General features: G+C 40.0%; 1 long non-coding RNA gene across 1 annotated transcript; it reads left to right on the top strand.

Annotated features, from left to right (window-relative positions):
* Nucleotides 1-724: 724 nt before the first annotated feature.
* Nucleotides 725-24,137, top strand: LOC119154131. The gene is made up of 3 exons (XR_005106342.1): nt 725-840; nt 13,267-13,428; nt 23,687-24,137. It is a non-coding gene; the product is annotated as an uncharacterized LOC119154131 (long non-coding RNA).
* The last annotated feature ends 2,956 nt before the right edge of the window (nt 24,138-27,093 follow it).

Raw genomic sequence — 27,093 nt, 5'->3', positions numbered from 1 at the left:
TAATTATACAACCGATGCAAGAACTGACTCCCAAATAGGACAAAAATGTTAGTCCTAACAGAACAAGATCTTTTCTAAAGCGACTTCTACCCTTTTAGATAGGAAGGGATTTCAGAGGTCTTCTGAGATGAAAGCTACTTTTTCAATGAGTTCATTGAGGATGTTTATTCAATATCATGTCTAGAATTACTTGAAGATTTAGCTTCATCCTAGCAATCAAATGCATCCCAAAAATAACTTCCTCGATAGGTAGTTTTGAATCTTCCAAAATAACAGCTATAATGCGGCATAATTGCAAGGGATAGTTGGGTAGTACTGAGTATATAATTACATGGTATTTCATGGCTGATTCATCCTGGGGACAGAAATGAAAGGAAGCAATAAAATTTAGTCAATCATAAGCTTATAATATTCTGGCCAATAAATTTAAACAGCCAACACACTTTACATATATGTGGCACAAGCAGCTCCTGGTAAATTATGCAGCACCTGGCAAATACTGTTAATTCCCCTGCACCTAAGTTAATTGCAGACTCCAACAAGCAATCAGATATGATTAAATTACATTTTCAGAAACTATCACACAGTTCAGGCTGGAGGAAGACAGCTCAAAATAGACCTTTGAAAGGTAGCACTAATTAGGCAAAATCTTAATTCTACTTTTTCCTCAGCTTCAGAATTACAGCGACAAATTTTCCTTTCAGAGCACCATGTGAGCAGCAGCTGTAATCACCAGGACAGGACACGTACACGGAAATCAGAATGTTAAACTCCTGTGGAGAATTTCTTTTGCCTTCTCTTATACTCCAGGAAGAAGCATTCTACAGACAAGAAATCAAGGTGATTTTATCTTCACGGTGCCTTAGGACAACTGGTCCAGGTGCCGGGGGGTATTTGCATAAGAGCTTTCTTCTTGGAAAAAATGCACTGTTGAGGTTATGAAACGCTGGAATATTCTGAAAGAAAGAGTTTAAAGAAAACAGCTAAGCAAGCAGCGCTACTTGAGAAGCGATAACGAGTAGGGAGAGGAAGGAGATGGGAGGTCAGGAACTCTCCAGAGTCCTTTGGGAAGCTGTTTTCAGTAACACAATATGCAGAATGCTCTGTATCACCTAGACTATATATTATCTCATCTCTCTCTCTCTGACATCTCCTCTCATCCAGGCCTGGTTTCCATTTTGACTGAAGTAACCTGTTCCTCATCGACTTCCTTAGCTCTCATCTCTTTTCTTTCTTAGTCTTGGAGCTGTCTCACTTTTTTCATTCCGCCAGACCACGTCTCCCTTAGTCATCTCAGAGCCCTGAGCTCTCTTCTACATCCCATTTCCATTTCTAATTGCACCGAAACCTCTACTTAAGCTACTGAGCTCAAAAACGGCCATGGTTTTCACCACATGAACCTAACACGTAGCAAAGTCTATTCTGAAGTGAACACCAAGAACTTCCTTCTTCTGCAGTAAAACCACAACCTGCTGTACCTACAGCACCAGAAAACTCACTGAAAAAGGTCACAGGGTAGCAAAGGTGTTTCCGTGTCACTGATGAGAGCAAAAGATAACTTTGTACACCCAAGCTAGGCAGCACAACCATGCTGTAATAACCACTATTAACAACAGCAGCCACATTTTCCCTGCTTGGTACTCTTGGCCGTTGCATGTTGCCTAAAGGCAAGTGGCACGCGCCTTCAGCAGAGCTACATCTCAGCTCACATTCAGAATCTACCTAAGGCCATAGGATCTTTCAATCTTTCGTAATTGCCAGGAAAATAAAAAGTATATTTTAAACCTTCAAAAATCTACAGAGCTGTTTTATGATTAGGAGCACTGCGTACATGGTGAAAACAGTTACAGAAAATGCCAGGTGTGTGTTTTGTTTTTAATAATATACTGGTAGTAGCTTCCCCATTTTTCTCCTTCAATGGAATAAAACTATTTTACTACACCAATACTTTATCTTGAATGAGGGTACACATAGTTTAACACAGAGCTGGAAATTGTTAAAACAATACTGAAAATCTCTGGGTTTATGAGTTGTGTTCTAGCTAAAGCTCAGGCATTTGGAAAGCAGCCGCAACCAACTCATTTACTCAGCAGTATATTTTCCCACTTTTAGCATATTATTTATTCATCAATTTTATATTGCTGAGCGCTAGAGTGGAGCATTTCAGATGAAAGCAGAAAGGACAAAGTGTGGGTGGATAGACACAAAGTGCTTGTACATGCCACACTGCCTGATTGGAAAAAAGGAGTTACTCATAAATGGGACTTCTGAGACAAGTCTTAGGCACAACTGTGCTTCCTAGTCCTGTAAAAACTAGAGACAGCCTCCACTCCGCTGCAGGTAGAACTAGTACGAGTAGCAAATTAATTGTTTCTGATTTCCAAGACTCATCTAGCACTAGCAGAGGGCCTGATCTTGCAAGATACATCCTTAGCAGCTGTGAACTTCATCCTGACAGATCACATGAAGAAGCACTGACTCCACTACATTAAGCAAGATCAGTTACTTAATGTAATTGATATGCTGGAGGGGGATCTAGAGGAGCTCCCAAAGGTCCCTTATGAAAATTTATGCATGTCTGAGGGAAAAATGGATGGTCTCCTTGTCTTAGGTTGAGTCAATTTCCTTTGGACACTCCTGAATCTTTTCAGTAAAAAGCACTTGTTAAGTCCCAGGGACATAAAAGTATATCTGAAGACCTTACTTCTGGGTTTTTTTTAATGGACGGATTACATCAAAATGTCAGCATCTGTAAGCAAATTGCCAGGACAGAAAGATGGTGAATCCCACAGGAAAATCTTTGACTCCATACCTGCTTAAACTACTGGAGGTATAAGTTCTGTGACTAATTAAAGCTGATAAGCATATACTTTGCTACCAATTTGGAGCACCCCTCCTCTTGCATAAAATTACATATTTCTATGAAATACCCACTGAGATGTGTTAAGACATTAATATATGCTAGTCGCCCTCCTCTAAAGTATATATAAATACACACACACTTCAAATGGTTACACACATGCAAAGATAAATACAAATAGATACAAATAAATGGAGAGCCTCTTGCAGTGACATCTATAGGTCTCCTGGATCACCTTCCCTTCACTGTCTGAAGCATTTGCATTTAACCCGTTAACCAAACACTGACTATTTTGGATTTTGAGAGGTGTCCATTTATATGCCCAGAAAGAAACCTTTAAGAAAAATTAACACACAATATGACTGACTGGAACAGCAGAAGGTGTGCAGTGGCGTGAACACCACCACTAAAGAGATGTGAATCAAAGTAACAATCTGGGGAATAAAGTTGATGAAGATATTTATTCCTCTCCTTGAGTTTTTAAAATGGCATTTTCTTTTGAATACCATCTTTCCACCTTCACAAGAAATACAGCGTACATCTATCTGCATGTGCACATGGGTGGACAGGCTGAGCATTTGCATTTTTTTTCTTGTTTTGAAGTTAAAATTCACATTTTCTTTTTAAAGAGCACTATACACTATACATGACATCATTCAACTACGATTTCTTCCAGAAATAGTACTTGCTGTCAGTTTACACACACTAAACACTATGGAAATTCAAAGAGAAACAGAATATTGCCGCTGCCTCACAAACAGGCATGTGTGATGTGTGTGCCCTTTCTCTCAACAAACAACTTTGCCACTGGAACTTTACTACAGGGCAAGGCAGAAATTATGGAAAATGAAGGTGATGTCCCAGAAAGCCTCCTACTCTTTTAAATCAAACTGTTACAAGCACAAGATGCCTCTTACTCTACAGGGGTGGGTTTGGGGCCATTCACTGATAGTTAAACTTACAAGATGGGTCCAAGTCAGTGAATTGCCCTTAGCAAATCAAGCGGACCAGGTCAGCACAGTTACAGTGCTGTCACCAATAGAATACTGTTCTTAAATTTTGCTTTCTTAAGATACATAACCGCAACAGCAGCTTTGCCAATGCCAGAGACAGTCAGAAACAGATGTAAAAGACATACACAGGATTAATTGCATCTTATCATTCTGCACAATGGGCTTAACGTTTGCTCTGTTGCAACTTCCTACATTTTCCATACTAACCTTAGGTCTGCCTCCGAGTAAAACGTCTCCAAGGAGTGTGCTTTTGAGCAGGAAGCGCTTGCTGCTTTTAAGCAAGTTTTACTTCCAGGAACTAGAGAGAAAGGAAAGTTTTCCAGCTGAACCATTACTACAAAATCTAGATGACAGTGGCTAGTGGAAATCTGGTGGCCAGGGCTTTAATTATCTTGTTTGTTGGGTCAGTTGCATACACTGAAGACTGCATACTGCATGTACCCGCAACAGTCAATGTATTTTCAGTTGGCAGAAAGGCCAATAATTGGATAGGAGTGAGAAACAACTATTCTCATCTTTGAGCCTTTCCTGCGACTTTATTTACAAAGAACAAAGGCAGAACAAAGAGAAAAAACTTGAAAGGTTGGTTTCTGTCTTAAATCAGGTTCCACAACAAAGCCTATAGGGTTGCTATTCCAGTGGCTTTCCTGAATGCTGAACACATGCTTTGAAAGCTGAGATAAGTATCTGTAGCTTGTAGACTTTTTTTTTTCAATCTGTATTCAATGGAGCAACCAGAAACCACTCGCTTGAAAAATCCCTGGGCTTAAAGCAGGGACCCATCCATCTGAGAGGGGGCTATCCACCGACAGTTTTCCAGTCAGCCACAGGGATAGTCCACCTTTCTGTTGTGATGTAGTAAAGCCAAGCTACAATTTTAGGCTTTTAAATAAAATGTTCAATGGTGGATTTTCAGAATTACTACCAATATAAAATGGATACTTCTGTTTTTACTTCAGAAGACATTGCTTATTTTGAACACTAAAGCCACTTAAATCAGCTGCTGTTCGGTCAGACCTGCATGTTTCTGTGCTGAAATTTCCTGAAGCACCTTCCCTCTCCTTCTGTCTATTTATTAACCATACACTTCATCTGAAATTCAGAAACACAAAGATTAAAGTTACCCATACACCACATAAAAGTTTTTCAAATACATCCCTAAGTGTTTGACACTATACATGGATCAAGTAGTTCATACTAATTAAAGCAAAAATAAATCCATAAAAATCAGTTTAAAACTAATTTCTAATAAATAAATGTAGCAAAGTGTGGGCATTTAATCATACATGAATTGTCTATTGAATTACAAGCCCATCTCAGTAATTATTTTATTTACGTTGGTTTAATACCATTTATTCTGTAGACAATATCACAATGTTGAGATTAACCTGATTAATTAAAATCATGACAAAAGACAATTTTAAACTCTTTTCTCATGGTTTCATTTAGAAACACTTTATCCATATAATGCAGGGCAATATTGTCAGTACAGCTCTTTGCTTATGTAAATGCCATTAGTCTCCTCAGACATCATTCAGGAATGTCCCTGAATATAGATGCACAGGTAGACAGAAAGATTTTTAGGTAAATAGGGATGTAGGAAAGGACTGGCTGGTGCCCCATGACAGAAAGGCATTTTAACCCGTGGAACTGAACTGGAAAGCACATTTCAGTTCCTTGGTACTGTGTGACTCTGAGAAATGGCTTGGTCATAGCAAAGCCCCTGTTTCTTGCCTTTCAAAGAACTAAGTAACAAAAATGCTTCATCTCTTATGCACCAATCTATAAAATTAGACTACTTGACAAAGTTCTAAAATTTTCTCAAATTCACTTAAAAAGAACCCCAAGGCAACCCCAAAAAACTGCCAGCAGCAGCCAGGGAGCTACATCTTCATCAGGGCATGGCAAGAAAAGAATTAAAATCTTAGTAGCAGACATTGGTTTATTTATATAACATCATACCAGAATGAATTAATTCCCTTAAATGCACAGGTGCCACTTCCTTAAGTCCTCCTTGTTCATACTGCCAAAGTAGAGAAAAAAACAGCTATTTGAATCTACACCACAGCAGGGAACTAAGTTTATATCTGTTTTTCCCCTCTAAAATACCTGCATCAATGAGCTCTGCTTCTGCCCCAGATTCCTTTTAACGCTATCCAATTAATAAATGACAATATAACCACCCATCAGAAACTGATGCTCAGAAGAATAACTTCATATTTAGAATAAGCATTTGACTTAAAATTTTTGTTAGCAAGATAGTATGACATGAAAACCCACACAGAAATTGTGTGCATTTTCAAATTCAAAAGCTGAATTACCTTCAATGCAATGAAAACCTTTTTGTAGTGATTGACATGTACAAAAGAAAAAAAATCCCGAATAGCTGGTTTAAAAACCAAAACATTTATCTTGCTTAGTATCAAAGTGAAACAAAAGATTTCTTGTCATATCCCACCAGCCAAATTTCACTTCCTCCAAACCAGAACACTAAACTAAGAACAAAAAGTTTGACCCAGATGTGGTTCATAAATTTGCTGGCACATCCACTGAAAGCCCATAAAGCACACATACTGCTAGACTTGACGTCAAGAAGTTATAAATCAGTTCAACACAAAAAACAGCTGAAGGACTCCGACATCAGACAGAAAAGTTCAGCAGCAAATTGGAAGCTTGGTTGCAGCCAGCTGCACACGTACGGATGGCGCTAGCATCTGTGAATGGCAGGCGTGCCGACACAATATGGTGGCCTGGGCTTTTAACCTGCCTGTCTAACAGATTTTCCAGTTGAAAGCAGTTTTCTGTCTCCAGCTAGCTCAGCTGCTCTCTATGAATATTTTAACTCTCATAAAAAATAAACCACCTCTACCCTGCAAGTATGGCTTTGTGAGGGGCTGCCCAAGGCACGTGTACAAGCTGCCTAATTTCGCCGAAGAACTGCAAGAAACATCGATTTTAGGACTCACAGGTTTGGATTATTTAGTGGGTATTTTCTGGGCGTGCTTGGTCATTCACAGAACAAGCCTGATAAGCTATGCCTTCCTGTAAATTTTGTGTGATGGCATTACCTTCTGGTGCATTGCCATCTTTTCCTTCTGAAGAACAGACATCAAGACTACAATCCTTCTGGGATCCCTATCCCAGATCCAACAACCTCAGCCTTCCATATTTCATTGGAAAAAGGAAACCAATTTCATCTATGTCCTAGGACAAAAGTTCTTGGAAGCATTTGTCACAGTCTCCACATCATCTTCGTCACTTTTTCCCCCTCCAGCTCATCTCCTGTTTATTACTGGTTCCCAAGGCTGGCTCCTGGGCTTTCTATCAAACCTCAGCAGCCCCCTGCATCCTTCAGTTTCTTTCCTCAGCCACTTTGTTCAGTCACTCCTTGACATATTGTTGCTTTTACGCCTTCCTCTTAGTTCAGAGGGCTCTCAGGCCCTTTGCCTAGCCAATCTCTGTATATGTACCTGTACAGTAAATTTCCCACAAGCCATAAAACCTGAATTATCAAACAGGAAAAAAGTGAAGCACACTAGAAGACATAAACTGTAGCTGCACTATGTATTAATTCACTTATAATGGTGTTCTTCAGAGCCAAATGCATAAGAAAAAAATTTAGTAGTGAAGAGTATCAAAAAGCAGAGCTATCTTATGTTGTATTAAAAAGATCATACACATCATCTGAGTTTAATATATTAATTTAAAAAGCTGGTGATTGTGTAAGACTTACTGCACTGCTCGAGAGTTGAAACATGCTGTTAACGAGAAAATTCCATTGAGACAGTAATTAAAAATCTTCAATAATTTAATAGACAAGTATGACATCACTGTTTTCCATTCCCTCACACTTCTACATTAGCATCCACCCAATTGCTTCACCTCACAAGGCAGACAGTGGGTCAGTGACTGTGGAAGTGAAAGCAAATTCGTTTTCAAAGGATCTGCTACTCCCATATGACTTTTAATTTGTCTTTTATTCTTCTGGGCAGATAATTAAAACAGCTTCACGTGATGAAATTGGCAGTCAGCATAGACAACAAAAGCTACGTCACCATTACATCCTAACACATTATAAAGCCACAAGCAGTATGGAAACAAACCAAAGCAATGGCATAGGAAGAGCTGGCTGACTGAGATCACCCAGTTCCTCAGCTAACTTCTTCAATCCAATAACATACTTTAATTTATTGTGCCATCCTAGTCCTTTCTTTAGGGGTTCAGTGCTTGTTCTTAAGCACTAGCACATTGAAGGAGCTCTGTAAAACACCACTTTCATTAACTTTGGTTCACTACCCCTGCTTTGTAGGACTGATAAATTCAGCTTGTACTGCAGTGGATGTTTCAGTCCTACCTGTGTAATACCTCTTTTTATTGTTGTTTTTTTTTTTTTTCAACTACTAGTTTGACTTTTTTACTATACTTCTGAAAGAGCACATTTTTCCTAATAATAATGTTTAAAAAATCAACAACCAAGAATTTATTTTAATTTGACAGTTTCTCTGTTGCAAGCCAAACAATGAGAAGTAGCTGTTACAACTGCTTGTACCTACATTGTTAAAACAATACAAAAGTGGGGAAAACATGATAAAAACCACAACATATCACGTAGAGCAGGTGTGCGCTAAAAAGTTGCCTTGAAACCCTTGCATGAGTTGACTCACTACTAACAGAAGAAGATTTCTGTTTTCCTGCCTTGGCCCCCTTCCCCCAACTTATTCCCAGCCTTCCCAGCTTCGTTCTCTCCTAAAATACTTTCCTCCTTCCCTCTGGCCGCTCTGGACGGAGGGGGAGAAAAGAGCTGAGGGTTTCTTTATTTCTTCATTGAGATCAGCAAGCTACTGAGGAAAATGAGGTAAAAAAGGGGGGCCTGTCTTCAAAACGGCAAGAAATCATTTCCTTCTGGCAGCAAGTCAAGGAGACGGTATGGATGGATTTAGGTGGTGGAGTCCCCACCCCACGCTACTGCGGCAAAGCCCCCACGCTGCCGGCTCCTTCAGCAGGGAACAATGAACAGGGGAGGTGGCAACACAAGGGAGCTGTGGCCACCACAGATTATGGAAGTGGAGAAGAAAGGGAAGAGAACTGTGCAGGTGATACAGAAAACAGTTTCCAGGAACAGCAGGGAAAGTTCACAACACATGGCTGCCTCACGCTGACCTCCTTCAGCCCACGGAAGATGTTTACCTAGCCAAATGCCAACAGCCCAGGACTAGCTTGCTTCATGATTCAACGAAACACCGATGTTAACAGCTAGATTCCAAGTGTGAGAGAGACGTACTTCTCCATACTCCTTAATAAGCCTGACTTTTTACAGCTGACCTACTGAAAGGTCCCAGGGCACTGTGCTGACAAGTCTGCAGGCCACAAACCCAAAACACCTACTGCCAGCAGAGCGCTAAGAACTTTCTGTCTAGTCATTTCAAAAGCAAAATGTATTTGTTCCTTGCAGACAGCTGACAGCATCTAATGCGCTGACCTCCAGAAAGCACGCTGCAGACTAACCCAAAGACATCGTGTCCTAGAAAACGGACATCTTGACTGCAGGGACAGCACGACCCTTGTCGCTTGTGGAGCTGCCTGTGCTGCCCCTCTGCCCTCACGGGGTGTGGTGAAAGCTGCGTGGCTGCTTGTTTGCGACTGCAGCAGTTCCTGTGGCAACCATTACTTCATATTGTGTCACAGAAAAAAACATGAATAAATGTGATAAAGGCAAATGGATTGAAGAGGTTACAGTGCAATCAGAGTTACAGAGGTTAGAGTGGTTAGAGGTTAGTAGATGTCACCTACAAAACAGTTTCATACTATAGCATAAATGCATATACTAGAGTGTAAAGAACACAATGAATAATGGAAGGTTTCCTATGGGGCAGCTCCAAGGAAAAGGCTATTAGATATTTAGTTATGGCTAACATACTCGATGGTTTATAGATGCTTTTTTCCCCAGTTTCAAATAGGCAGGTATCCACATCCCCCAGTTTTTAACAAATGCTACTCATATGCCTCCCTATGGGCAGAATTAGGAATACAGCCAAGAACTAAATGAGCAGGAGAAAAAATAAAAAAATAATTTCAAAAATGCATTTCTACTGCTGGAGGGGATCCACAAATGCACAAGGGCATTTGGGTACCCGGGTGAGCCGTGGCAGAGGAGCGGAGCAGGTGCTGCCCTGCGCACCAGCGGACAGTCGCTCCCCTCCAGGGCACTCCGCCTGGCACCTCCAACAGACACTGGGGTCTCACATGCTCAGAAATAAGAATCACTGGTGCAGGAGGCCTCTCTGCTGTGTTGAAGTGCTTTAATGTGGTTTCCAATTCTCACTAATAGCAGTTAGGACAGCCTTAGGCTCGCAGCCTTTGCAAGTTTGGCAGGTCTGGATCCTGCCCTTGCCTTCTTTTTGTGAAGTTTTTTGAGAAATTCTGACAAGTCACGCCAGCAGAAGTTTGACTGATGTCTGCCATATCAGCCTTTTGCTGTGCACATTGAGGGCTGGAAAAAGGAGGAAGGGGAAAATACATAAAGTTCCAAAGACATTTTTTTCTATGCAAATCTCATTTTTCTACAACTTTTAATGAGTTTTTGAATAAACCTGTTATCAACAGGCATATTATGTGAATTAATGCAAAGCACCAGAATGAAATGTAAAATGTGTTCAAAAAGATAAAACAGGGCAGTGTTATTGGCTGTCACTTGTTTCACTGAAATACTGCGTTCCTTATACAGTACCATCAAAGCTCATCATCTCATTATTTTTACTTGCTTTACTTCCCTATAATACATTTACATAAAGAATAAAATGTCGTAATTCTATGTGCTGTGAATGGGACTCGATAACAAGGCAGGGAGAATGCCTTTGCACTTCATAAAGGAGAGCTCAAAAAAGATGTCTCTGAAGGAGGAAGTGAACTGCAGAATGCATTCATCAAAAACAGTGAAAACAGCATCACATCCGATAGGAAGCGAGCAGTTCTGGGACATTTGTCAGGCTCCAGGCCAAACGTTGTCTCATTTACTCTGATGAAATCCAGAGCAACTTTGTGTCACTAATTTTGTGCCACCTTACCCGCAATCAAACACTTCTTCAGAGGTGCAAGTTCTCCATCAAAATATATTGACTTCTTTCCCCTGTGATGTGACCTACCAAAGATGACACCAGACGTAGTCATAAAGCCCAGTACTATTCGTAGCTATATAACCAAACCAAAATCCAATTTAAGTTCCTTCTTCAGTGAAGATGAAACTCTCTTCCTCTTCCTAAAAAACTTCTGATACACCAGAACAAGGTGCAATACATTAGGTACGTACTGTTTTAATAATTAATTATCAACAGTTTTCAATAACGCTACACAACATCATTTATAACTTCAATGGTAATTTCACAAGACAGTAAAAATAACGGTGCCACCATTATCAAACCAAGCCTGCTTTTGCACAGTGTGCTACATAATCCTCAGATACTGATTGCTTTCTTGGTTTGACACTACATGAGAAAGAATATCGTACTAGTGGTCGTAACTTGGTTTATGGATCACTAATTGGTTATTCATTGAACAAAAAGGTACATCCAGCTAAAATACTCCCTTCCTGCAGAATGGAGACATCCATTCTGAGAAGATGGGAAACCAAATGCTACTTCACAGTCCTAGCCATAAGGAAATTTACATTAGCATAAATCCTTAAAAACTCCACTATTTCAATGTGTAGAAAGGCAACCTGACAGCAGAATCTTTTTAGCTGATTACACAGCATCATGACCAAGGTCTTCAAAGATTAAAATGTTTGAATTCTGTTACTACTTTGCTTTCACTATGTTTACGGACAACTGTTGTGGTTTAACCCCTGCTGGCAACTAAGCCCCCACAGCTGCTCACTCACTTCCCCCTGGTGTGATGGGGAAGAGAATCAACAGGGTAAAAGTGAGAAAACTCGTGGGTTGAGATAAAGACATATTAATAAGTAAAGCAAAAGCTGACACGCAAGCAAAGCAAAACAAGGAACTAATTCAGTGCTTCCCACGGGCAGGTGGGTGCTCAGCCATCCCCAGGGAAGCAGGGCTCCGTCACGTGCCGACACTGACTTGGGGAGACAAACACCATCCCTCTGAACGTCCCCCCCATCCTCCTCCTTCCCCAGCTTTACATGCTGAGCATGAGGCCATACGGTATGGGACACCCCCTGGGTCAGCGGGGGTCAGCTGTCCCGGCCGTGTCCCCTCCCAGCTCCTGGTGCCCCCCAGCCCCTCGCTGGTGGGGCGGTGAGAGGAGCAGAAAGGGCCTCGGCTCCGGGCAGGCTCTGCGCAGCAGTAACCAAACAGCCCTGCGCTGTCAGCCCTGTTCCAGCACGCATCCAAAGCACGGCCCCACACTGGCTGCTGGGAAGTAAATCAACTCTACCCCAGCCAAAACCAGCACACTGCTACCCTGTGCATCAGAAGCCATTTTGAGGAAAGGCTTTCTTCTTTGAAGAGTTGCATGTAGTAGATGAATTACACACTAATTAACATTGCGAGAGATGAGATACATGAGGTTTCTTTTCTTCCACTTGTTCCTAAAAGCCACTATTAGCCACATGTCAAAACAGACCAGTACTAGACTGTACGTTATGATCAGTGCATAGATACCAACTCTCAGCTGTGTTTCCAGATTTGCTGTTTCAGGCACAGCTGTTCGGATTCCTTCTTTTTCCCAGCAGAGATGCCAAGATAGTAACCCACCCCCATTTGGATTGGTAGCTACTGACTTACAAAATTAAAACCGTATTATCCTTATATGCTAGGAGATCATTTGCATTCATGGTTACTGCCAAAGATAACACAGCAAAATTAACATAAGAACCTCCACAAGGTCATTTCTTCCCTCAACTTGTGGCTTTAGTATTTTAAATATCATTAATTTAAAATGATACTTAACCTAGGGTCAGAAGGTCCCAAATAGAAGATCTTAGGAGTCAAACGTCTTCATGTCAAAGCTCCAGAGAAGTTTGACTCTGCAGAAACTGATGTTGTAGAAGTTAACAGAAGTAAATCGAAAAATAAAATGCAACAAGCATGCAAGAGGAAGGCCTGGTTTAAACATACATTCTCAATAAGATTCATAGATACCAAGAGACGCAATAGCAGTGGTTTTGTCAATGTCCTGATACTGACCAAATGGGTTTTGTGGTTTAAAAAACAGAAAACAAATCTAACCAGAGCAGAATTGTATCAAATGTGAAGTTCTCCTAAAACTACTAATTTGGGTTGAATGTTCTTTCTACCTTGTGAAATTCTCCAGTGTATTTAATATGCTCTGAGGACCAAATATTTTTTTTCCTGCTCGGGAAAGAACATATTTCCCGAGCTGATCTGCATACAGGACAGACTTCTGAGAGCCTGTCACTTTTCTTTTTTGCAGCTTCTTCCTTCAGATGGCCAAGCTGTGAGTCTTGGCTGCCTTGTCAGATGATGAGGGATGGCTATAGTTATCAAGAGAGCAACTACTTCAAACCAAGTTCACAGAAGTCAGCAGTCCCAGCTGACATCACAGACAGATGAAGTGAATGCACTGATAAAAAAGGTGGTATTCAAAACCTTTCCTAGTCACAATATACAGTGTGGGCTGGCATATGCACATACACTTACTTCATGGAAATATATCTATTTTTACAACATTTTAATTAGGAATATATCTGTGGCCACAGCTCTGTAGGCTCAACTGGTAGAAAAAAATCTAACTGAACACTTGTTTAGACAAAATTTTGTTAACCAAAACCTTTGCACAATTTTGCTTCTGTTGCAGCACAGAGCTGATAAATGTCAGAAGACTTAAAGGTGCTATGGAACAGAACTGTCTGCAGGCCAACATATGTACCTGTCACCAAATTCAAGAGGAGGAGGTGATACTAGAGTAGTTCTAACCTTGATTATCCAAGCTGCAGGAAAATGATTTGGTATGACTAGGCTGTTAGGCACTTCATCAAAGATATCTTCCTGAACAAATACATTTACAATTTTCCAGGCCACGTTCTCGGAAGATTTGCTTATTTCCCTCTTCTCTCTTGCTCCTTTAATTTTCAACTAGCATAGATATTTTGTACCTACCACAACGTGGAGGTTCAATTCACTAATGAGAATTCAGCTCTAATGCATTACTCTTTGCACTCCATCGCTGGGATTTAAATCCCAGCTGGATGTTCATATTCATGATGAGACTGCAATTATTTCTGGATGTCTGTTGTATTAACATGAGAACTTTGCTTTCAGCAAGAAGGAGAGAGGTTGTAAATTCTCTCTATGCGAGCATCTGAGATAGTAAGAATCCAGAAGAACTTTAACTATCCATCATCCATAGGATCCAGAAGAACTCTGGGTTCACTTCCAAAAGATGCATTGTAAGAATCCACACGGGATTTCTCAGGGTTTTTATAATGAATAGAAATATTCAGATGAAGAACTTTCTTGCATACAACTCCTTGTATGCAATATTTTGCAGGAGTATTGCTTTCCAATAACATTTCTGCAACACGGAACTTGCCTGGGTGGCAATGAGACAAAGCTCCTCTGAAAGTATTGTAACTGTCAGTCCTCAAGCCAAAAAGATATCTGATAGCCTACATTTACTCTAGCTGATTGCTTTTAGGTTGGTAATGTATCAAAGTCGAGCTGTGTTTTAATTTGTAGACCTCTCAAAATTAAATGTAACTAGAATTTATAATCGGTAAATATTGAAATTTAGATAATTTATTAGGCTGAGATTCTCAGGTTGAGAAATTGAGCTTAGAGCTCTCACTGTGGCTAAATTATGTTAGTTTTATGCTTTCTATACCCTTTATATCATGAAAGAGTTAAAGAACCTTGTAATGAAGTGTCATGCAAACAAAATGCTCAAATACTGAGTATTTGTAACCATTCTGTGTAAAACAAAGTCTGTAAAGAATCTGTCTTAATTATGCATCGAGCAGTCACTGGTAGGTAAGTAGATTTTAATCAGAGACCTGATTGTCAATATTTTTGTACCTGATCCCTACTGAATTACCCTGTTACGTGTCTTTTCTCTAGCCAGTTAATACATCAAATTTACCTTTTTCCATTTTGAGGATGTAACACACTTCATACCAAGCCTCTATATGCTTCATTTTATAAAAAGGGAAATTACAGACTGTGTATATTGCATGTGATGAGAAATTATGACACTTGTTTCATTGTAATATCCTTTCCAGAAAAGCAGATCTGAGAGCAGAAGTACTCCAGCTATAGAAAGAACCAGAGAGCAAATCCAATGAGGGCAGCAGCAATTACTATGTATAACACAAGAGCCGGTATCTTGTCAGAGCCTTGAATGTAGGTGATAAATTACATTAGCAGAGCGCTGAAAAATTGCCTCCTTAAAATACAGTAGTAAGTAAAAAGGGAGCTGATACTAACTAGATGAGATCCAAACACAACACTCTTCTTTATCAAATTAACGATTATGGGACAACACAACATTATGCCTACCATGTGAACCTGACTAGAAATTAAAATTTTCCATCTTTTCGCTGTTTCAGGTCAGCAGCTACAAAATATGTTTGATTTGCTCTTGTATGCCTAATATTTGCTTAGGTGACAGCCTCTTCAATATACTACGGAGCTGAAAGGTTGAAGTGCTCTGAGCTTGTTTCAAGTCTTCCCCTTCCAAAACAACCAGGGGCAAAACACGCCATCCTTCTCCTTCTCCTGTCCCACACAAACCTGCACTCCAGGTGCCACTGTAGCCTACTGGGATTGATAGTTTGGTTTTCCATCTCATCAGAGAAACATCTGCCCTTCTGTCCTAACTTTTATTTTCCTTTGGAAAACTATGATTTGCATCTGGGCTGGTTACCAGGGTGACTCAGCAGAACGTTTTTGCAGCATGTCCCTAGGTCTATAATACGAACTCTGATGTCATTTCCAATATATCCTTTCTCAGCAGAATCACCTGACAGTTCCAAGATGGGAAGATGGCCCTTGATCGTCATTATGCAGTCCCTTAGAGAGACAGACGGGTCCAAGCCGGAATCCCAAAGGATCTGGTGGATAACACTCTGAGCCTATCTCTAGAACTAGACACTGCAGCTTATGACCATTCATAGTTCAAATAAGCCTTCTGCTAGCATATATAAGGGAACTGGCAATTGATTTCCAGCAGGCCGTGTGTAGTCTTTCAGGAGTAGTAGATTGGTACCACTGTTGCTCTATTAATAAAGAGAAAGGGATAACGCTGATATTTTTACCACTACAGACCCCTGAATGATTATGCAAAGTGATGAATTTTCATGGCAAATACGGGGTATTAGTATTACAGGAAAACATTACCGGTAAATTATGAAAGAGAAAAAACATCTCCTAAATTTTGCTAACTCATCAAATTCCATCCAGTGGACATCTAAACAAACAAACAGCACACCTACATATGTCCATGTGGCTACAGAGTCTCCTTTCCTCCTCTGCCATCCACAGCTTTGGTTAAGCTGCCTGATGATACGAAATTTCATTATGAAAAACCGTTAGCCAAAAGCAGATCAAAATAACAATCAAGCTATTTATTTTTTTTATATGTGTCAGTGGGCAGGGGAGTTCCTATTGACACTGAGCTACGCAGTAGGACAGACTATTGAAAATACCATACTTTCTACGGTCTTTTGAAATTTTGTTTCATTGTTCTGCACACTCATTCAACCTTCCACCTTTAGAGCTTTTTCAAACCAGTTGAACAAGTTAGCACATTACAGGGACATTCCCTAGCTTAAAATGCTTACATAGTGCAAAATCACCTGAAAAATAGGGATGGTGATGGTTTCTTTTTTCTTAAACAGTTTTCATTAGGAAAGCCAACTGTTCCTAAAGAAAAGTCCCAAAAGTACTCCAACACACCACTTCTGAAATGGGAAGTTTAGCATTTTGTGATTCTAATACAGTGAACAAAGTTCACTAAACAAGTTGGGATAAATTATATAGATTATAGGAGATAATGGAAACAACAAATCATTCAGTATCTTGTGTATTGGTGTCACCGTAGTCCTCTTTGCTACATACATGTGAGATCCCAGTCCAGTGGATCATGTGGACAGCTCTAATATTCCAATAGAAACATTTTTTCAATAGCCATAGCTTCCCCTTCCTGCTGCTTGCTCAATTATACTGAAAAACTATATCAAACCAGAGACCATTAACAGCCTGGAAAATATGTGCAGCTTAACCACAGCAAGGTTAGACCAGCCAAACCCAAACTAACTACGTTAGAGCCACACAACAACATGCAAACCAATTTTAAGGAACCCAAGCTTAATTACTTACTAAAGCAAGCAAACAAATCAAAGCTTAAACAGTACTGAGAGTAAACAAAACAGACTCCCATGTAAGCTGAAGCATACTCTAAAAAAAAGCATTGCGCAGAAAATAAATGGGGTTGCTCAAGGCACTCTAACATCACCTCCTTACCTCAGGGGGTGAAGAAGACCCAGAACAAGAGCTGTATTGGTTCTTCAGATTCTGGTTATCTTCGTAAATATCAGGTTGCTGAGACTTACAGGGTTTGCTGCAGAACGGTGTATTTGGGACATGCAGGGTAGGTTTCCATTAGTGCAGAGCAAGGGGAGTGGGTCTGGGAAACAAACCCGCTGCTGCTAGGTCTCAGTGAGGTCCCACAGTGGTCCCACAAACTGATGGCTTGCTTGTGGCTGGTGTACAGCTTTTAGTTCAGTTTCATCCCAAAGAGATGCAGTTTATGAACTACGGGACCTCTCTGTGATGTGAATTAAAGTACGGGGAGTGGGGGTTCGCTTCAAAAGCCCAATATTCTTCTGAACTGCTAACACAGACACACCCACGGAGGTATGAAAAGGAAAATATTCCTTTATAGTTATGGTGGAATCAAAACAACAACAAGCTTTACAGGTTCCTTCTCCCGTTACAGTTTCATAATAGATCTTAGCCCAGATAATTTCTACCTGCAGTTTTCTGGAGTAGACAGGGAGTCACTGGCCTGATCACCCTTTATATAGTGGACAGCTATGCAGATTTGGTTAATTAGGAAGTACAAAGAATTAAAATACAACATTTATTTGAAAGAACACCTATCACTTCTGTTGAAAATTGGAACAATAACAAGAAGACTGCACACAAACAGTAAGACACTTTGGCTGTCAACAGATATATGCAAAGAGAGGAAAAAGACAAATTCTCCAATGCAGAGAATCTCAAATAACTTTGCATTTCCTTAACATCCCTGAGCTTGGGAGGGGGGTAAACTCTGAACGCTTCCAACTATATCATGAATATTTCACACATCTCTAAGACTAACAGCACTTACACAGATCAGAGGGGTGCTATGAGGCTTAATTAATGTTTGCAAATCACTGTAAGACACGGGATGAAAGGTGCTACAAAATAGCAATCTCTCATTGGTACAACCTTCAAGAACAGACCTTCAGCTGGTGATAATTGTCAGTTCTATAGTCACTGAAGCTATCCAATTTATAAGCTCCTGCTCCTCAAATAAAATGGGGTTTGTAAGAGGACAAATACCATTCTTATTAGAAAGATATCTGCAGAATAAAACATCAGCTTATCAGCATGGTCCCTGCACTGACTCTGAATTTTAAGCTACATTTTACTTCTGACAAGTGCCTTTCTTAAACCACAAAAAAGGTCAGGTTTTGTGTTTTTTAACAAGTGCCTGACAACCCTAAGAACGAAAGGCTGTAGTTACTGCCAAATTCTGTCTTGTTTTCCTATATATCAAGTGTAAACATAATGATCACCACCTAAACCAGCTTAAGTTAAATAAAGGAGATAGACCCTTAGCTGACATACATGTAAAATGCAGTGGGACAGAGACAACTGGAGTAGGCACCCTGGTCGTGCCCACCAAGCCACTGGAATGTCAAAAAGAAAATAAATTAAAAAATAAAATAATAAAAAAAAAAAGCAGTGCTTTTCTATCCTATGTGGCTTTGTCTATGAAGAATTTCTGATGCTCAGAAGGCTACAAAAAGAAAACACCACCAAAAATCACCCTACAGTTCCTCAGCCCTTATGACTCATGCTTGCAGGTGCAAACGGTTACCAGGGTGACACACATTCACAGGCGACGAGCTCAAAATCCTGTGCAATTTCTTACCACGTCTTGCAACAAGCTGCTGCACCAGAAGCCAGGATTCCTTCTGTGAGAGCTCAAGTAATTAACCCACAAGACATGCACTGAGAGAGCTTGTAATGGGAGTAAAAGTATCAAAAACGTGTTGGTTCCCTGCCTGTGTCTTTAATACCATCTGTCAGCATTGGCTATTACGGCTGCTTTCTCAGGCCAGAGTGCTTTTAAAAAGTTGTGGTCCTCTGAACAACAGGGAGCACTTCTTGCTAAGCTTATATGAGGGGTTTTTTTAATGGTCAGCTTTGTAACATCTCCGAGTCCTTCTTGAAAATATTTCTAAGCACTCGGTTTCCCTCTCTCATTCGTGTCCCCCCCAACCCAACAAAAAACATAAGCTTTTCTTCAATAATTACTTTTCAAGCTAAAAAATAGAATATAATCCAAAGTTCATTTAAGAGTATAAACCAAATCCTTGCATATTAAATGGTCAAAGAATCAACATAAGAAACCAGGTGAGCAAAGCAGACCAACTTGCTCTGTAACCATTCCTAAGGCTCTTTGAAGACTCTGGGAATCTCTCCTCAGGGACAATATTTGAGACTCACGCTTCTGTCACAGCTATCGCCACACCTGCAACCCTACATTTTGCCCAACTCCCCTGGTAATTGCAGATTCACAACATTAATACTGTTGCTATCTAGGAAAATGTATTTCTAATTTTACTACACCTACATGCAACCACACTGACAGAATCTAGCAACACTCGTGTACTTCAAAAGTTTTAAACGATGAAATAATAAATAATCACATGTATACATGCTCTTCCTTAGAGGATCCTCAAGCACTTTGTGAAAATATGATTTAAGTCTCACTGTGCCTCTCTGCGGTCACATTATTCGTACTTCATCAAAGGGGAAAATGTACAAAAAGAATAAGGGTATTCCCTAAGGTCACTTGGCTAGTCAGCTGCAGCACAGGGAGTTTAATTTATTGGATCTGAATTCCAGTCAACAATTCTGCTCCTTGAAACAACTAAACTCTTCGAGTTACATAGCACTATATGTTCCTGCACAACCCTGTACGTTTTCACTTCTGCGCCATTTGGGAAAGTACCATGTATACATTTCAGCACTGTTCTCAACTTCAAAGCATTTTGAGCATAATTAAGAGATTTCCTTATAATGAAGATGATTATAATAAAATACAATACAGCTAGGAGCCACGGGACAAAAGTCTGATACCATTCTGTGGAGATTCTGTAGATTAAGAGGCACACACCAAATCATGATCATAAATGCAACTAATTAGAAAGAGAAGTACACTTACATTGTCTGAAAAGACAATTATGCTAGAGGGGCTCTCCTTTTGTGGAAGTCATCTTATGACCAGCTTCTTTTTCTCTTGAGACACAAATGATATAAAATGTTCGTTTCTTAGATGAAAAGGTGTAAAAGGCATAATCGATAATCTCAATTATCACCAAAATAAATGCTTGCCTTCCTCCCCTCTTTTCTAGCTTACTAGTAGGAAGCACGCTGTAGAAGCCTAGGACAACGCCAGGGTAAGATAGCTGCATTTTAATTTAGACTTTGACAAGTCTTAGCACAGATTGCTTGAGTGATTCCTTCTGCCGAACAGGGACATACGCCGGCCAAGAGTCAGAGTGCCAGAACGCAGCCCTACAAGAAGCAGGCTTAAAAATCCTTGCTGTGCCTCATTCAAACCTCCAGTTCGCTTCTCCCTTGCAGTTTTAAGTTCCCCTTTGCAATCCTGATTTCTTACAAGAAGTAAAAGGCAGAGTAACATTGTGAGGGGAACGGGAAGGCTACAAACAGAGGACTCATTCTGCTGTGCCACGCAAACAGCTGGTGAGCTTTAAAGGCACCTAGTACCAAAAATAATATCCTGTTCGGTCACAGAGAGGGCAAACCAACAACCCTTACCTAATGCACTCCAGATCAGCAAGGTTGTCTCAATTCAGCTTTCAGCACAAAAAAGATGAAAGTCAAGATAGTAACACGGACACAGGGGCATCTTTCAGGAAGTCCGGGCAGATTTCCTAGAAAGCATCTTCTGAAGTTTGGAACAGACTGTAGCCAAGTTCTGAGCATCCTGGGGCCAGCCTGGGACTGGAAACACACAGTACTTTTAGAATGAGGTAAATTTTCACTAGGAAAAGTTCCTCTGAGTAAGTAAAAACACCAGGCTGAACTTTTTAATTTTTATTGTTTTCTCTGTGCAGTTCACGTTAAATTGAAAGAGATGAAGGCATCCAATTCATAAGAAGTTGCCAGAGCAAGGTCAGGGTTTTAGGCAAACAAATGTCGACTCCTTTTGATTTTCAGACTTCTTAACATGTTCCAGTTACATTGGACTCCTGCATGATAACCTCTCAGCCTCCAGACTGTAAGCTTTACTTTTTCCTTTACTTTTAATTGGCCTCTCAGAAGTAGCCTGTGGATCTGGAAGAAGACTAGATCAAAAATGCCACAAGCAAATTTAGCAAACTCTTATCTCCTGAGAGGGTAACAAAGCAGCTCAAAGCGAAAACATAAAGTGGAGGCATAAACCGTCAGGAATTTGGTCTTAAAACTGTAAAGGGGACTCAGGTGGGGTGTACTACAAATGTGACTCAACAGGGCAGAGATTTCATCTTGTACATATAAAATAATGCAAAACACTAACCAGTAAAGGATGTTACAAATGGGTGCCAACCTCCTAAACAGGGTGGTGTTAATGATACCTATGCACAATATCACTAACATATAGAACATAATTTTCTTTTCAGGGGACTTTTTCCTGCAGTCATATTTAAATGCTGTCAGATGTTCATGTTTTTTAATCAATGCTCTTTTTAATGTGGGATATTATTTGGGAGGAATGATTGATTTAATCTTAAAATGTGATCTTAAAAATGTAGATTTATGACATAGGGCATTTCTGAATGTGAGCTCTCTGGTCTCACGGACTATACACTTATGTGTTTGGAGCTGGGGCAATCTCTCAAATCATCAAAGCTTGTCCCTGCTAGCTAGGTAAAGATCTCAATCTTTGAGTCCCAGCAGAACAACAGCCATTCCTGGAACTGCAGGTAATAGCATTATGATTGATTTGGCACTGAATAATCCAGGTTTAATGAGAATATTTCAGCTGAGGCTTAGAAGATGCTGCAGGGATGGTTGTGTGCAGCTTGGATTCAAGCAGCAGACTGCATTCCCAGGCCCACCGGTGTCACTGTATAGTGTGTGGATAAGTTGTTTACACACTCTGTGCCTTGATTTCTCTGCCTTGGTAGGAAAGGAAGCCCAAATCCACTGAAGTGTGTGGGAAGGACTGCCCATAACTCCTCCTGCCATAAACAAAGGGTGTTCACAACCATAATGTATTTTCTATTCCATAGCTAGTAATCTCTTCTTTACGAGGCATTTCATAGTTTTAAATGCAAAACCTTTAAATACATTATGGCAAAAACACCCCCCAACCAACCCAACAGCACAGCAATGAAATAACTCTAACAACAAATCAGTTCAGATAACATCTCTAACACGGCCTTGATTTTGCAAATCACTTGTGCATATATTTAACTATAAATCCTGGAATTATCATATTAAATCCAATGAGGTCTTTACTTGCTAAAGCACTTTGGTAGATTAATGGCTTTATTGTGATTTACATAGGCCTCTTCATTTTTCTTTTTTAAAACCACATTTATTATCAATGTTAAAACAAAACCAAACCACTCCATATGTAGCACTTGTGCTTATCCCCCTGCACATGAAAAGAAACACAAAATACACAAAATGGAAGAAACCTAGTGAGATCTACCACACTGTTTGGAGATAAACATTGTACCAGGGCTAGCATTCTGTATTTCTCAGTCAAAATAAGGGGTCAAGGTTTTTCACAGTAAACGTTCCATCTGTAAACAAATAATTTGAGATGCCTTGAAAGGCAACTCGACTTTTTGCAAATGATGGTTTTGTTAAGAAATGGATCATTGTTGAAATTACACAAGATTCACCACCAACTTCTGCTGTTACTGATGGCTTTTCAAAGGCTTGGTCAATGCCTTTGTTGTCAGTGTGGCAGGACCTTGTCCTTCATTATATATTCAGATTGGGTTTTTTACTATAACTAAAAGCTAAAAGTTAGAACTGAATATTCTAAAAGCACTGGGTTTCTCCACCATTTCTAGAATATAATTCCTTTTTGGATGAAAAATAAAACATCTTCTAAGCCGCACGAATTCAGACTACTTGGTTGACTTTACAATGTCTTGTTTTCTAACTTTACAGAGCAGCAGTAGTGTGCCGGGCACTCTTCACACAAGTAAGAGGAAAAGGGCTTTTGTTACTTTGATTACATCTTTCAGATTTGGTTTTCCATATTGCTGAAGCAGTCACGTACCTAATTTTTTAAAGTGCAGAGACCAAAGCAGATGTTTTCCTGCTCTAACCACTGTGGAACACCAAGTTCTTCTGTTTATATACTAGAGCATTGCAGATTTTCACAGCCCTGAATTCTACAGTCAACTTCAATTTGATGCTCACTCTCAAATTATTTCTTCTCTTCCATCAGTTCTTCACTTCCTTCTCCTTATCAGCACTCTCTGAGCTTATATTTATGTATTTGATTACCTGCTCCCAGAGGGATCACTACGGCATTTCCTCTGTTTCAGTCTTACTCTTCTGATTTGTCTGCTTCTCTCTACTTTTTACAGATGTCTTTGCCTCAGAATTCAGTATGCCTCCCATTATTTGCGTCATCAGCACATTTCAGCAGATTTCCATTGAAAACTGCACGACATTGAGATAAGAACCATCAAACAGCGGTGAGAACTTTGCTCACTTCTCCTCATTAACTCTGCTGGATTTGACAGCTTTGATTTGAGGTTTGCATTTTTGCACTCAACCAGTCGGAGAGGATTCCTCTGTCAGAGGAAGCAAGACATCCAAATCTGGCCAGCTTCTCTTACATGCAAACCAGTTTGCACAGTCTCTTCCTTCTACTCAGAGGAAGCCTCTTTTCCCATTCTGAAACCGCAACCCAGGAGAGATGATTCCCCATGAATAATACAGGACTATTAAAAACACTGAATTGCCACTTAAGAGGGCAGTAGATTTCCCAGAAGGATCACTTTTCGTAGGGGAAAAATTGTTTACTTCCTTGCTACTGAAAGCACTTGTTTCTGCATACTTTAAGTTTGCAACAATTCAGAATACACTGTAAATGCAAATGTACAAGTAGGTCTTTGGTTTATCAATGATATTTACCACAGCTAGACATTGGTTTTTGTCTTTCAACAGCAAAGCTACCAAAAGTTTCAATTAAAATAGATCCATCTCTCCCCTGCTTATCTGCTACTATCTCCTTGTGAGGCTTTTTCTCTCCTGCTCACAGACAGGAAACAGATACGGTCACAATTCATTGTAAAATCCTGCTCCATTAGACAATTACAGAACACGGCAGTTCAGTTACTTTTATTACTCCCTCCTGGGTTACCCACTTCTATCATCCACAGTTATTTATAGCTGAGTTTTTCATGGCAAAAGTTTGAAACTTTAGTAGCAAGCTGTACAGAAGCAGCTCTGTTTCTGACAGCGTGCACCCTTCTCGGCATCAAGATTAAAGACGTTTTGATGCCTAAAATGTGCCTTCAAATTTTCACAGCATTAGAAGATACCAGCAAGGAGAATATGCAAGAAGTGTAAAACTCTATTGCCTGACATTTCCTGAGAGGGAAAGTGGAGTTTTGAGGGTATATGTCCATTTGATATATAATCTCTCAAATGAAGAGTAACAGGAATCATGGAGGTGAAGCACATCATAGCACCTTCCACCCGGGGCTCCCCATTCCTACCTGAAGAGGACATGAATTTCCTCATCAAATCTTAACGATGCAGAAATTTCCCTGACTACAGCAGTCTACAGCACACTTTAATTTATTGCATTTAGGGCTATAAACCCATGTTTTACTACTGAAACTAATTGTGCCTGACACTTCCATCACATTAACACACATTAGGCGCCATGACCTTTGGATGATCAAGAAAGACCTAATTTAATAATTTAGAGACAGAGTGAGGTCTGAGTAGGCCCCAAAGGGGAAGGAAATGTGCTATGAAAAATGATCGTCTTTCACCAGTAGGAATACTTGCTTACTAAATCTGCCAGATGAGCTTTGACTGCTACTTTACCATAGCATCTACGGGTCACATACAGCACTCAACTCCTCAAACTGTCGCTGGACAAGTAATGCTCTGTCACATATCTTCCAAATTCTTAGAACAACCCACTTTTGCCTGCAAGACTCCAATCCCACAACAGAAGTGTTTTGTAAACAGCGGCTGGAATAGCAAACAGGCTAACAACTGCAGTTAAACAAAGGCTGCCATAATTCACTTGAACTTTGCTGTACAGATTTGACACCTTTAAAGAAATAATTCTGTCACAAACAGTGTAATCAAACTTAGCCATCGCTTACTAAATGACTGATTCTCATCAGCTTCACTTAATCTTTACGTGCAAGCAGATACGATTCATTACAAATAGGCAAGCTGGCAGAAAGCCGTGGGACTGAGATGAGCAGACAGACAGACCATGTGGCCAGTCCCACTCAATTGCTCAATACTGAGCCTCCAGGAAAGCACTTGGTATGCTCTTACTTTCACAGCAAATATTCATGTTCCATAGGGGTACAGGGGACATAAAGGGACATAATGTAAACTTACGGAGGTTTACACACTTTGTATCTGAAGCAAAATGCTCTCCAGTATTAAGGCTTGAGTGACCTGCAAAAACCAGAACTGCCAGTGGCTTGCAAGGGAAATTGGAAATCTGCCTTTCTTCCACTTTTTTCACTTTTTTTTTTTTTTAAATAATCTCAGTAATTATTCCTTTATTAAACTGGCTTTTAAAAATCCTAAATTCAAATTCTAGTTTCAACTTAGTACAACAATTATTGTATGGTAATCTCCTAAAAGGCTTTTTACTGAACAACTGTATAATAGGGTGTAGACTTTAATCAGTATGACTAGAAGAGGAAAAAAACCCCAGCCACAAAATAATTTGCTGCAATAAAATGTAACAGCCAATAGTACATGCCAGATTAAGTAGAAAATGAGGTCTTATTTATAATCAGATGTGGGGCCATACAACTACCCCTGGATTGTAGTTGCAAGACAGTTCTTCCTTGTTCGTTAATTCTGTTTAGCTTTTCTTTTCATACCTGGACAATGGTTTTTAAAAAGCTCATCAGTACACAAATGTTAAGTGCCACTTGTACTCAACTAATCTGCTCTTGGGGAGTGAGGACCTGCAGCTCTTACCCACTGCCCAAGAATACGCAGCTCTTCTTGCCAAAAAGGCAGCTGGGTTACACTCCTCCTGGCCCTGCCTGATAAGACCGGAGTTTTTAAATAGGCTCATCTCATGCATCAGCTCCTGCCTACCACCAGCTGATTTGCACATCTGTTAATTGCCAAGCAGATACTGAAAAGACATCCTAGATTTAGAAGTGTGAGAGTAAGTTTTTTTGCCTTGTCTGAAATTAGTTCCTAACCCTTTTGTCATGAGGATCTTTAATGTGAAATTAGTAAAATCCAGAGCAAAATAATTTTCTTGCTATGTAAAAAACAAGCTCTGCTCACTGTCAGCCTCAGCTATGTCCTAATACACATTTTTTAGTAGTAATAACATAAGCAAAAAAGTCAACAGTAATTTTTAAAAAAGCACCGACACTTAATAAAAGCATTAGTTAATGAATTCCTCATTTGCTATGGAAGGATGAATAAGGCTGTGGGATAGTAGGAGATATAGAAATGAGATAAAATATTTTAGACAGGGAAATAAAAAAGAAATAAATCAAGAAAGATGGAATATAATAGCGAAGTTGTAGTGGATGCCAATACATGGTACAATAATGGAAGAAACCAACCAAAAAATTAAGATAAATAAAACTGTTAGTGCTAAGTGACAGCTATATATTTATGTAATGCAAGTCATTCACAGAATCACAGAACGGTTTGGGTTGGAAGGGACCTTAAAGACCACTTAGTTCCAACCCCCCTGCCACGGGCAGGGACACCTTCCACCAGCCCAGGTTGCCCAAAGCCCCGTCCAGCCCGG

Source organism: Falco rusticolus, chromosome 9 (assembly GCF_015220075.1).
Source record: "Falco rusticolus isolate bFalRus1 chromosome 9, bFalRus1.pri, whole genome shotgun sequence".
In the NCBI taxonomy this organism is placed as follows: domain Eukaryota; kingdom Metazoa; phylum Chordata; class Aves; order Falconiformes; family Falconidae; genus Falco; species Falco rusticolus.
Note: the sequence above shows the minus strand (reverse complement) of the source record. Positions and strands in the feature narration are given on the sequence as shown.